Source organism: Podarcis bocagei (assembly GCF_964188305.1).
Source record: "Podarcis bocagei genome assembly, chromosome: 10".
In the NCBI taxonomy this organism is placed as follows: domain Eukaryota; kingdom Metazoa; phylum Chordata; class Lepidosauria; order Squamata; family Lacertidae; genus Podarcis; species Podarcis bocagei.
Window position 1 is genome coordinate 20,362,544 of NC_138135.1, and position 12,027 is coordinate 20,374,570.

At 38.8% G+C, this 12,027-nt stretch overlaps 1 protein-coding gene across 5 annotated transcripts in view; it reads right to left on the reverse strand.

Moving 5' to 3' along the window:
- CACNA1C (calcium voltage-gated channel subunit alpha1 C) overlaps positions 1-12,027 on the reverse strand; it is a gene marked incomplete at its 5' end in the record, with an annotated part of 472,020 nt that overhangs the window by 150,070 nt on the left and 309,923 nt on the right. The gene's annotated exons all lie outside the window — the stretch shown is intronic.

Consider the following 12,027-nt stretch of genomic DNA (forward strand, 5'->3'; position numbering starts at 1 on the left):
TCAGCTTTTATGGTTTCATGAGGTTTAAATGTTTATATTGTTCAGTGCCTTGATCATTGTTATGAGCTGGTAATTTATAAATATTTTTATAAAAGAAAATAAATACAATATGTAAAGTATATCTTAAAACAATCAGAAGACAATGGATTATTCACAGAGAGACTCAGTTGTTCCAAATGACTTGTGAAACTGGGGTGGGGAGAGAAAAATATGTAACTGTTCCTTTTTGATATATTCAATAAAGTCCTACCAGACTGCAATAAATGAGTCTGGCTTCACCTTCCCATTCAAAAATCTGATGTGCCAAGCAAAAATCTGATGTGCGGATCTCATCATGAATATGGGGACGCCGCAGGGGTGCGTGTTGAGCCTGCTTTTATATATGCTCTATACAGCTGACTGTGCCCCCAAATACCCCAGTAATAAGACCATTAAGTTTGCAGATGATACAACAGTGGTTGGTTTAATCACGGCTGGAGAGGGGGAGGCAGCCTATAGGAAGGAAGTTGAGCAGTTGGGGGAGTGGTGCAGGAAAAACAACTTATTACTTAACTTAAAGAAAACAAAAGAGATTATTGTGGACTTTAGGAAATGTAAATTGAATATTCAGCCACTTATTACTGAGGGGAAGTGTGTGGAACAGGTCTCGGTGTTTCGATTTCTGGGAATGGAGTTGAGAGATGACCTAACCTGGGGAGAAAACAGCAAAGACCTGATAAAGAGAGCACAGCAGAGGTTATATTTTCTGAGAATCCGCCAGCAAAATAATCTCTCAAAGGATGGCATTTTACCATTGTACTGTTGAGTGTGTATTAACTTATGGTCTGTGTGTGTGGTTTGGGAGGTGCACAGCCAGGGAAAAAACAATGCTGTCCAGGGTTGTAAAGACTGCGGAGAGAATAATTGGGTGCACTCTTCCCACCTTGGATCAAATCTATGCTGCTAGGTGCCATAAGAAAGCTGCAGAGATAGTGCAGGATAGTGCGCACCCCAGAAATGATCTCTTTCAGCTTCTGCCTTCTGGAATAAGGTACAGGGTTATAAAGACTAGGACTAGCCGCCTGAGAAACAGTTTCTATCCAAATGCAATTTTGGTTTTAAACACAGTGTAAGGTAGTCTTTATGTGAGTATATTGTATTCAGTTATGGGGTATCAGAGTTTTTAGGGGCTAACCAGGCTGGGATAGCTGGGATATCAGGCTTGTGGGTTTTTTAATGTCTGATGTAGATTTTTTCAATTTCGTTGTTCTGTATGGGACAATGACAATAAAGATTACTGTATAAGTTTTTCTTGAAGGGCTAAATTCCATACATTGTTCCATCTGTTCATAATGTTGATATCAGATAAAGTATTCCATTTTTGAACTCTGTATGATGCTATTAATAAAACTATTAATAAAACTATTAACAGATCCTTTGCTTTAAATTCTTCATTTACTCCCTTGAGTAAATAAAGAAAAAACATGTTCTTATGATAACTGAATCTGGTCCCTGATGAGCTTACTTTTTTCTGCAAAACTCGTTAACCAAAATTGCACCACCAGTAGGCACTCCCACCACAAATGGAAAAAGGTACCCTAACCCTTGTTCCTGCATCCCCTCCAGCACAAAGGAAAGGATCTGGAAGTAAAGTGGCAAAGCATTATAGAATAATAATATCATCTATGGTGCATTTTTAAAGCCAATTCGCTAGTAGAGATGGTCTTAAAAAGACTCACTCTCCATCGCCATTCCCATTCTTCTTCATCAATACTCCTCGCCCCCAACCATCTTCTATGTAGATTTTAAACTGGTCAATTTCCCAAAAGTAATATTAACAAAGGCTTTGTACATAGCTGCTACAAACCCTTTTCCTGTGGGGCTTATATTAAAAAATACATTATCTACTTGTGTAAGAGCACACATAGTGTGTAGAATTGTGGAGAATACCACCCTTAGAGTTTAACATTACTAAGAATAGAAAACTGAAAAACAAAACAAAGCATAGCAGCATTGTTTAGGAGTAAAATCAAATCATTAAAATATAATGGTTGTGTAAATATTGCTGTTATTTTTTATTGCTCTTCTGCAACTGCTGTGCAGTTCCTGGTTTTTATTGTTTGCTTTTAAGTGTCATGTTTGGGTCTGCATTTAAAAATGTTTTCTGCTTTTATATTGTAACATGCCTTTAAGTATTTCTGGAGGAACTGGGTCTAATGTAAAAAAATATGATTTCTTGATAGTCATGTTTTATTAGGGGCACACTTTCTGGAGACGTGTATCAGCAGTTAATTGGAACCAGCTGTTTCCTTCCTAAAAATATGATACAATAAAAATCTCAGCTACTACAGTAACATTGGCTCAAAAACCCTGCACATCAGTCCTATGATAACCTCATCACCAAACATTTTACAGGATGTTTAGTTGTGAAATCACAAGCACTACCAGTAACATGTGGCTGTACATATTTGCTGGAGCTCTTGTGGAACAGAATAGAGCCAGTAAGTGAACTGCACAGGGGACAGATTTGACAATCAAAATTGGACACCTCCTGTTCAGAGGTCCCTTACGTTCATATACATTTTTCAACATAAATTTCTTCTTCCCACCCCTCCTTTCCTGGTGTTTGTTTTTTGCTACTTTTTATTAACTGTTTTACAATACATGTGTTTTATTATCTGAACTTCACTTTTACTAGTTCTTTCAGTAATCCAATGCTTAAATTTCAAATCCTGCCCATGACCCACCCAGCCAATTTTATAGTGTCAGCCTTATTCATATTCAACAGTAAAACCACACCATGTGTCATCATCAGAACACTCCCTTCAACCAGATCCATGTGTAAGACAGCTACTTCAGGGCAGGCTAGGCTCCATCTCTACCACCTCTCCACACATCACTGTGTAGCTCTTTGGAATAATGCCATCCTTGGCTTTATTCATCCTGCCTGGCTTTACATCTTCTACACAATGGATGGTACTCCTTACACATACTGTAGCTATACCAACCAGCTGCAAGATCCTCAATGCATGTCTCTTCTCCATGCCACTCAAGTAATGTTATTTTCATATTCTAGCAAGGCAACAATTTTCCTGCTTGGACTCTACACAACAAAGAAACAGCACTGGCATTATTCAAAGTAGGAAACATAATTTACTTTCCAGTTGTTCACAATACAGAACCAAGTTTTTGTGTTCAGTTGCGAAGCAATTTCGTTAAATCAAGTTACATTTTGTGATCAGCTTCATCACCAGAAAGAGTTTCTGTTTCATCTCAGGACCCTAGTTTCATTATCTTCCTTGGTTTATGGAGACGCTGTCCTCATTTGTTTTATCAATTAATCTATATGAAAAGATACTTTCTTTGTACCACATTTATTAGCAGTGGCATAGTGCCCTGGAAACAATCAAATACTCTACATTTATTTATACCGAGTATGCAGAAAGCTGCACCAGTGTGGAAGTCACATATGATTTTCCTCTTTTCTGCCCATGTGAATGAATCTCAGTACTGAACACTAGAGTCTATATAGAACTGTATGCTGACAATTTGTAATGGCAATTCTTACAGAGTGTTAAATGATACTTTGTAGAAGAATTTAAAAAGGTTCAAAACTCCTGTTACATTTCACTAGCATAAACTGCTACAAAAAGATGGTATGACCTTTTCAAGCGAGTCCAAAATTAACTTATGGAATTAACTTATGGAATTCATTGCCACAAGATGTGGTGATGTTCACTGCTGCTAAGACCTATTCACTGGTAAGTTTGTTAAGTTTCCTCTTCTGAAATTAAAAGTGTCTGTATTGAATTTTCTTTGCACTTACAGATGTTATGTTTGATAGCTCTGTGATCACTGTTTGCAATCCATTCAACAAGGCTCACATCTCACACCAGATCCTGGTCACAATTTAAGATTAAAGTTTGACTTCCCTCTGGTCAGTTCCATTGCCAACTGTTCTATAGTGCACTGTAATTTCTAGGAAATCTAGAGATCTTACCTCTTTGCCATGACTGGAACACACACTTACTTAGTCTGTGTGAGGTAACTGAAGACCTCAACAGTTTGAATTACCTCAACATTTTCTTGTTTAGATGCCACCTTTCATTCTTCATCTCAAGATCACTCTGAAACCCCCTTCAATTCTTTATGCTAAATGCATAAGCTTGCATGCACACCCTGCCCCCTAAGCCCTTATAACTCTCACTTGTTCAGACAAAAGCCCAAAGAAGGTTTAAATCATTTCTGAATCATCATACTGAACATCCTTTCACAAGAAGAAAAATGAAAGGGGAGGGGGAAACACGTTTCCTCAAGAGCCCTCAGTTACCAAAAATAATAATAATCAAAAATCAGAGTTCCAAGAAATGACTGAGTTTATATATTCAGCAGTCTTAAAACCTAAAAAGCTGTTTCTACACTGTACCATGCCTGACTCCTCTAAAAACAAAACAAAACCTCCCTGCACATGTGGTGGAACAGGAAGCTAAACTGAATCTTTCTCCCTAATATGCAAATTTTGTACATTTGCATTCTCCCACCTGCAGGCTGAACTAGTGCAATCCCAAAAAAGCATAACTATACTGAATTTATTTTCTGGCCCAAAGTCAGTTTCCAAGTGCGTATAATTACCAGGTAATATAACATTTCACTAATTTTTTAACATTAAGTTTTTAAATTGAGACTGTAGACTGCCTGCTACTAGTCTGAAATGATAATAAAATACCTTTCAGCATTCTTAACATCCAGCTAACATAATGTTATGTCTACTAAATATATTTGTAATTTTGAACACAGCACACCTCAGGAGTGTGCCTTCAGGCAGTTTTACTAACAGGTTTGCTATTATCATAAAATCTTATAGGGCAGAAAAATGCAACAGGCACTGTTTTCAGCTTGGAATCAAGAGGTTAAACAATGCTTTTTCTAGTTAAAGCAAGCTTTTCAAGTATGTAATTTTAACTTCTGCAACTCTTCAGACAGTGAAAATGGATAAATTGCACCAAACGGAATTTAAAAACAGGCATATTTGATACGTTTGCCGTAGTCGCTTTTTGTAGTCTGTGAATACTTTTTGGAGCATTCATAGAAGCGAGGAACTGTTAATATTACCTTGAATTAGGCCTTGTGTGGGCAGGTGTTATGCAAGCTTCCCTCACTCAGCTGTCAAAGTAACTAATTTATAACCTTCTATATCTCCTGCTATTCTCATCATGATTCTTCAAATATTTTTGTCACTAGACTGATTTAATCTGGACAAATTCTCAGAGAAAGAGGTGTCTACGTTTAAAGAAGAAGAAGAAGAAGAAGAGTTTGGATTTGATATCCCGCCTTTCACTCCCTTTTAAGGAGTCTCAAAGCGGCTCACAATCTCCTTTCCCTTCCTCCCCCACAACAAACACTCTGTGAGGTGAGTGGGGCTGAGAGACTTCAGAGAAGTGTGACTGGCCCAAGGTCACCCAGCAGCTGCATGTGGAGGTCCTAGTTGGGGAAAACAGAATTATCCAAGAAAGGTAAAGTCCAACATTCGCCTGGTTATTTCATGAATATCAGGCCTCCTTACCTCTACAGCTCCCAACCATACCCATCTCTCCTCCCTGCTCATTTGCGCTGCTTTTCTTCCCCATGGCTTTTCTCTTCGTCCATGCTCGTGTCCTCTTCCTTTCCTTCCTGTGTACCACTCCCTCTTCCAACTTTTTTATTATCACATCATACATTTTGTTATGTACTGAACTTCTCACCCTGGGCCAGCAGGGGGATACTGTAGATAGTTATGAAAATGAAGGATCGAAAGTGACGTTCAGTGATTGGATAGTTTTAGAAAATGGCAACAGTTACATTGTTCTGGAGCTCTATATAAGCAGGCTGACTGAGCTCCTCAGTTAGTTCTGTTCCAGCTTACAAATAAAGAGCTGCTTTGGAAGAATCGCTGTGTCGTCTGATATGTTCGCCCACAACTTAACACATTTAAAGCACACGACTTCCACCAAAGAACTATGGGAACTGTAGTTTGTTAAGGTTGCTGGGGATTGCAGCTCTGGGAGCTGCAGTTCCCAGGATTCCTTGGGAGAAGCCATGTATGGTACGGCTGTTTTATCATTCTCTTCTCCTAGTAAATATGACTTGGGTTTGGGGGTTTTATCAAATGGCTTCTTTCAAGATTCTCTCTGAAAACACAAAAGCTAGGATTTTGCTTTTTATTGCCAGGACTCTGTTCTCTGTGAGTTGATCATGATGATACTATATTTTAGATTCCTAAGCAATAGTTTCAAAGGATAGATTTGCATGGTATTCAGAGATGGTTTAAGAGAGCAAAGTTTCTATTTGTAAAATCTGTGAAATCACCTTGTGAGGTGGGGGGGGGGGCACAGTCCAAAAGCTGAAGCTGGTGCAAAAGATGGCCACAGGCAGGTGTGCTAGCTTAAATAAGATATGGGGGGAGGCAGGTAAGTACTGCCCCACATAATCACATGACACAGTGCATGCACATGATTTGAATGGCAATGTACATTCAAAGTGGAACAGATTCCCACAAGAGGTGATGGACTCTCCTTCCTTGGAGGTTTTTAAGCAGAGGTTGGATGGCTATCTGTCATGGATGTTTCGGCTGAGATTCCTGCATTGCAGGGGGTTGGACTAGATGATCCTAGGTCCCTTCTGGCTCTAAGATGCTATGTTTCTATGCTCAACTTGGGGAGGGGGGCTTGGCCCCCTCAAATATTTTATGGGGGGCACAAAGCCTCCTCAGCTCCTAGGAGGTGGCTCCTATGGCCACAGGAGTGTTGAGCAGTGCATCAAGAAAAGATCACATAAAATGAATTATTTGAGAATTGCACTTTCTTCCTGTTTGCTGCTGGGCCCAATGTAAGGTGTTATGTTTAGCTTACAAAGCCCTGAATGAATTGGGACCCAGTTACATGAAGGAGTGTCTCTCCCTGTATTTGCTACCCTAGGTCTTACAGTGTGCAGAAAAGGCCGTTCTTGTGGTCCTGTAGTGGCCTGCTGAGTATGGAGGTTTTGTCTTCTCCTATGATCACCCCATGCAGTTCTGATCCCCTCTGGGAAGAAGATTTGGATATAAATTTAATAATTAATTTATTTATTTTAAACCACCATACCCACTTTTGAAATCAGCTGAAGACACAATTGTACTAGAATGAGAAGTGTGGCTGAGATCTGTATTTTATCTCTGCTGCACGGGTACGGCAGACTCCAGTGCTGTGGTAATGTTAATATGAATAAAAAACAGTTCAGATGTATGGGTAGGTGTTCTTCTTTAACCAAAGGCTTCTACTTCCACTCCCTTCCTACTTTAAAACTGTGCACTTTTTCCCACTGCCACGTGTTATGTGTGGGTATGGCTATGAATCAGGATGTTGTTTACATCTTAATTTTTTATTAAGGAACTGGAACAAAATATATCCTTTCACTAAGGACAGCTCCTTCAGCCTGAGGCACAATTCCCCATGTGGCCCTACACGACTGATTTCCAAAAGGCAGGTCACAATGTGCTTGTAACAAATCTAAATCATGTGGCTATTTTAACTGATTTTTATTTCCATTGTACTGAGATTTTTGTGCACTGCTTAGAGACAATTGTAGTTAAATAATATATGAATTTGAGAAATTAAATAAAAAATAAACTATCAAATAGACTTGGTACCTTGTAAACCAACTTTTACTTTTATTTCTAAGGTGGGATTAGGAAAAGGTTTCTCACTCTGCAATCTTTCTCCTTCCATGCAGAAGAAGAAGAGGTGTAGCACCAATTTTCTTTTTTAAAAAATAAAGGCAGTTTGGAGCTTCTGGGTAGTTCTCTAAAATTAAAGTTTATTGTGATGCACAGGCCTGATATGCTTTGAAAATTTGTATTTTTTTGAATGGCAAGAGAATCTTGCAGCATCTGATGGTAACCACTCAGCCAATTTACTTGGAGAATTTATTGGTTTATCAAAGGTTACCATGCTATTGGGATAATATGTGAACTATCCCACAACAAAATAATAGAGGGGTTAAAGGCTACAAATTTCTGGAGCCAAAGTGCAGGCAACGGGATTCCTTAGAATTAGAATCTTATAATATTAATACAGGTTTGTTTTTAAGCATTTTATTATCATCCCAAATGAATTGGACCCTGACACTCAAGCCAATGACTCTTCTCTCCCTCCTCCTTTTGTCCTCGTTGTCGTGATTATCCTTGGGTGCACTGGTTGGTTCTATTTTGCATTCAACTAGACAGAATTTACCTTCCCTTGATAGCAACCACGAGAAGAGAATGAAAGGCTGGTGATAAGTTTTTATTTTTTATTTTAAAATTGTTGCTTTCTTTTTCAACTTCCATTTTGTTTCATGATCACAGGTTCCTTTGAAACAGAGAGACAAGAAGAGGAACACGGAGGCAATGAAAACTATGGAACAATGAAGCAATGTTACTGCTGCCCGAGAGATGCACCAGAAACATAAAATAGGCTCCTAATTATTTTGAAAACTTGTTGAATCCCTCTCTAGGTAATAAGAGTTGCTCACATACTGCAGAAGCTATAAAACTATTAATTAAAGTGAAACACTGGGAATTTCAGTAATGTTAACATTAGTGACTGTTGTTTCCATTGCTTATTGTTAATTTTTCCAAACCATGGCAGGATCCAGATTGTGCACATACCCAGGCTGTGCACATTTAAAGCACATGACTTCCTCCAATGAATCCTGGGAACTGCAATTTGTTAAGGGTGTTTGGAATTGCAGCTCTATAAGAGTTAAATGCCAGCTCCCGTGATTCGCTGAGGGAAGTTTTAAATGAATGGTGTGTATGCAGCCCCAAGCAATGTAGGACCAACAATATTGGTTTAGTTGTCCTTTGACAAATCCTTTGACCAGGAAGACACATTCCCTAATCCCAGATAAAATTGGTGCCAGCTGCAGCATTTACTTTCAAGTCAGCATGCATGAGATAAATTATGGATCCTTAAGTAATGACATAGTGACAAGTAATGACAATAGTTTCTTCTCTGTGAAAGTTCTGGCATGTGTCTAATTCTCCCCCTGTTCCCCCAAGACACACACAGTGTATTCCACCACCACAGTAACTGCTGTTCCTGTGGCGCTTTAGTCAGGCTCTCTTGCATAACGCCTACAATTGTTAGAATTTGCAGCTAATCTTTCCTTGGTTACTGAATGATTATTTTCCACTTCAGTGGCAGAAGATAAAAGTAGATACTGTTGCACTCTCCCCTTCGATCAATTTTTGATGGCAGATAATAAATCATTCCATGACGTTGTATTTTGTTTTGTGGTATTTGTGCTTGAGGAGCAAAAGGAATTGGTCTGGATGGCACTGCTCTCCAGATGCTAAATTGGTGAGCTAAGGAGATGAACTGATAAACAGCTTGGCTCCCAACCTCTGCTATTTCATGATTTTCACTTAGGCAAATTCTGCTGCCGCTGTGCCTTGGCTGTTATTTTTTAATACAAGAAGAGCTCCCCAAATATTCCAGCTATATAGGATAGCCAAAATATTCTAACTCCTTTCCATCAGGTTATGTGCCTGGAAACTGAATAATACAGAGGGGGAATAATGTGGGTTTGAGAAGATATGGATGTTGAACTTCCATTCCAAAAGGAAGCTGACTTTTCCTTGACACTTCCTGTACATCTATTAGTGAACAAAAACCAAGAAGCAAAGTAGCTGTCTATTTAATGACTACGCTACTGAACTGGATGCACACGTGCACACACTCATACATACCATGTTTCAGCCACTAAAATTAAACTATGGGACTGCCCATGAACAATATAATGTGGGCTGTTTTAGTAAGCAGCCCTTTTATTTTTCATATAACCTCTTAAGGCACCAGCATTTGGGGAAAGCAGCATAACCCCATTGAAGCTCCCTGGCTTCCACAAATGAATGCAGAAAGAGCAAGCCTGGTGGGTGTTCTACCCGTCTGCTCCCAAATCATTTTATATCAAGGTGACCAAAAAGGTCAATAACATCCTATAAAACCATCCAATAAAATTGTTGTTGCTTTTGAATACATATCTGTTTTTCCTGTGAAAGTTTGAACCATTTATCAGTCTCCTTCTTTCCATCAGATGCCCCAGTCTGTTTTTCTAACCTCTGTCTTTTTCATACAGACTCACTTACATCATATTCCCATTGAGATTCAGACAGCGCTGATATACAACCAAAACCCTTGTAGCTGTCACCACCAAATGAACTGTCTTAGCCACTTCTACATAGTTAAGATGGGAGATACATAGATTTCCATTGTTTTTCTAGCTCAACTACATGAGGATCTGAGTGATTCTGGGCATCAGTCCTGTTAAAGTCTTGCTAGTTTTCAACTGCATCCTATAAGAGGAGGTGTTTCTTTTACATCCCTATAGGTCTAAGCAATGGCATAGTGGTAAATATGATGCGCAGGTGCTCATCAGGATAACCCCAACAGTCATGTTCCCAAATAGTCCACAACTATGCCCACGTTACACTATTTATTAGAATTAGCATGAATGCAGTCCTATACACAATTCCCTTCAACTAAGCTGTATTGAACTCAGTGGTGCCTATTTCTGGATGTGTAGGTTCAGGTTGTAAAACTCACCAAGCTTTAACAAAAGATAATCCGACATCTGAAATACACCTTTAACTATTAATTACAAATGAAAACAATATTGCAAATAAGAGGTACCATTTAAACTGCAAACATGAAGCAAGTAAGAACCCCATCAAAGATGTATCCAACTTCTGCTTGATTATTTTCTTCATTGTCTGACTTCTGTGCCAATCTGACATGAACAAATGGTCTCGTCCCCATCATATATTTAAAGTGTATGACTTCTCCCAAAGAATCCTGTAATTAAGTTACAGTTCCCATGATTCTTTGTGGGAAGACGTGTGGTTTTAATGTATGGTGTGGTATGGAACTGAAGCCTCATTATCACATCATTCCCTTGCCAGAACCAAGTGGTCCATCAGTTAATCTAGCGCTTCTTAATATGATGTTGCTGTCCCTACTCAAGTTTTGGTGGTGGTCCGACATGCGCTCTGGACTTCAAGATTGATTTCAAACAACTTAAGGAACTACTGTGTGATTTTGTGGCATTGATTCAGCAGACAAAGTAGGAGCCAAGTTTGCATTTAGGTAGTAGGTAAGCAAACCTGAAAGTTGAAATTCAGGCACCAACATTATAGTATTTAAAGTAATATCTCTTCCAAAAACAAAACATACCACTGGTTACTTTCTGAGATTAATGACCAATAAATGACATTAAGTCCTGAATTTCAATGGTAGATCTTATATCACTGATTATCTGTATATCCAGCAGGCATAAATACTGTCTGTCATCCAATAACTGTCTTCATAATGCATTCCTTTTTCAATCTTCAGTATGCATCTATCATAAGCCTTCTAGGATTTGAGTAACACTCTGAAACTGGGTGCTTGGTATACATGATTTAACATAATGGGTTCCCATTTTTAATATTATACATTCCATATGTCGTTATAGTCAGGCTATTGGCTATTATAATCAGACTATTGGCCCATCTAGCTCAATATTGTTTACAGTTTACACTGACTGGTGATGGCTCTCGAGTTTCAGACATACAGACTTTCCCTGTACTACCTAGAAATGCAACAAGTTGAATCTGGGACCTATGCATGCATATCTCTTCCTTTTATATAACTAGCTAATTCCCACCATTATGTGGAGAGACAATAGCATATTGTAGGTATGCTTGAGAGCTATAGTGCATAACATAGAGCACATAGACAAGTTGTACACTTCTGTGCAGACTCTTTCAGTTAAGGCTGGTTGGTAGATCTTTTCTACAAGTTGGGAGTGTCTCCAATACAATGCTTTGCTTTTTTCCATATGACTGAAAAGCAACAACTTATTTGTATGCGAAAAGGAAATGGATACACTTGGATGCACCACTATGATGTGAGTGAAACCTGCTACCTTCCCTGACTACCCTTGTATCCGTGGTGAGGGGCATATCTAATCCTAATTCAATTGCATTTTTTCCTTTGTGCACATCAGCCGCTC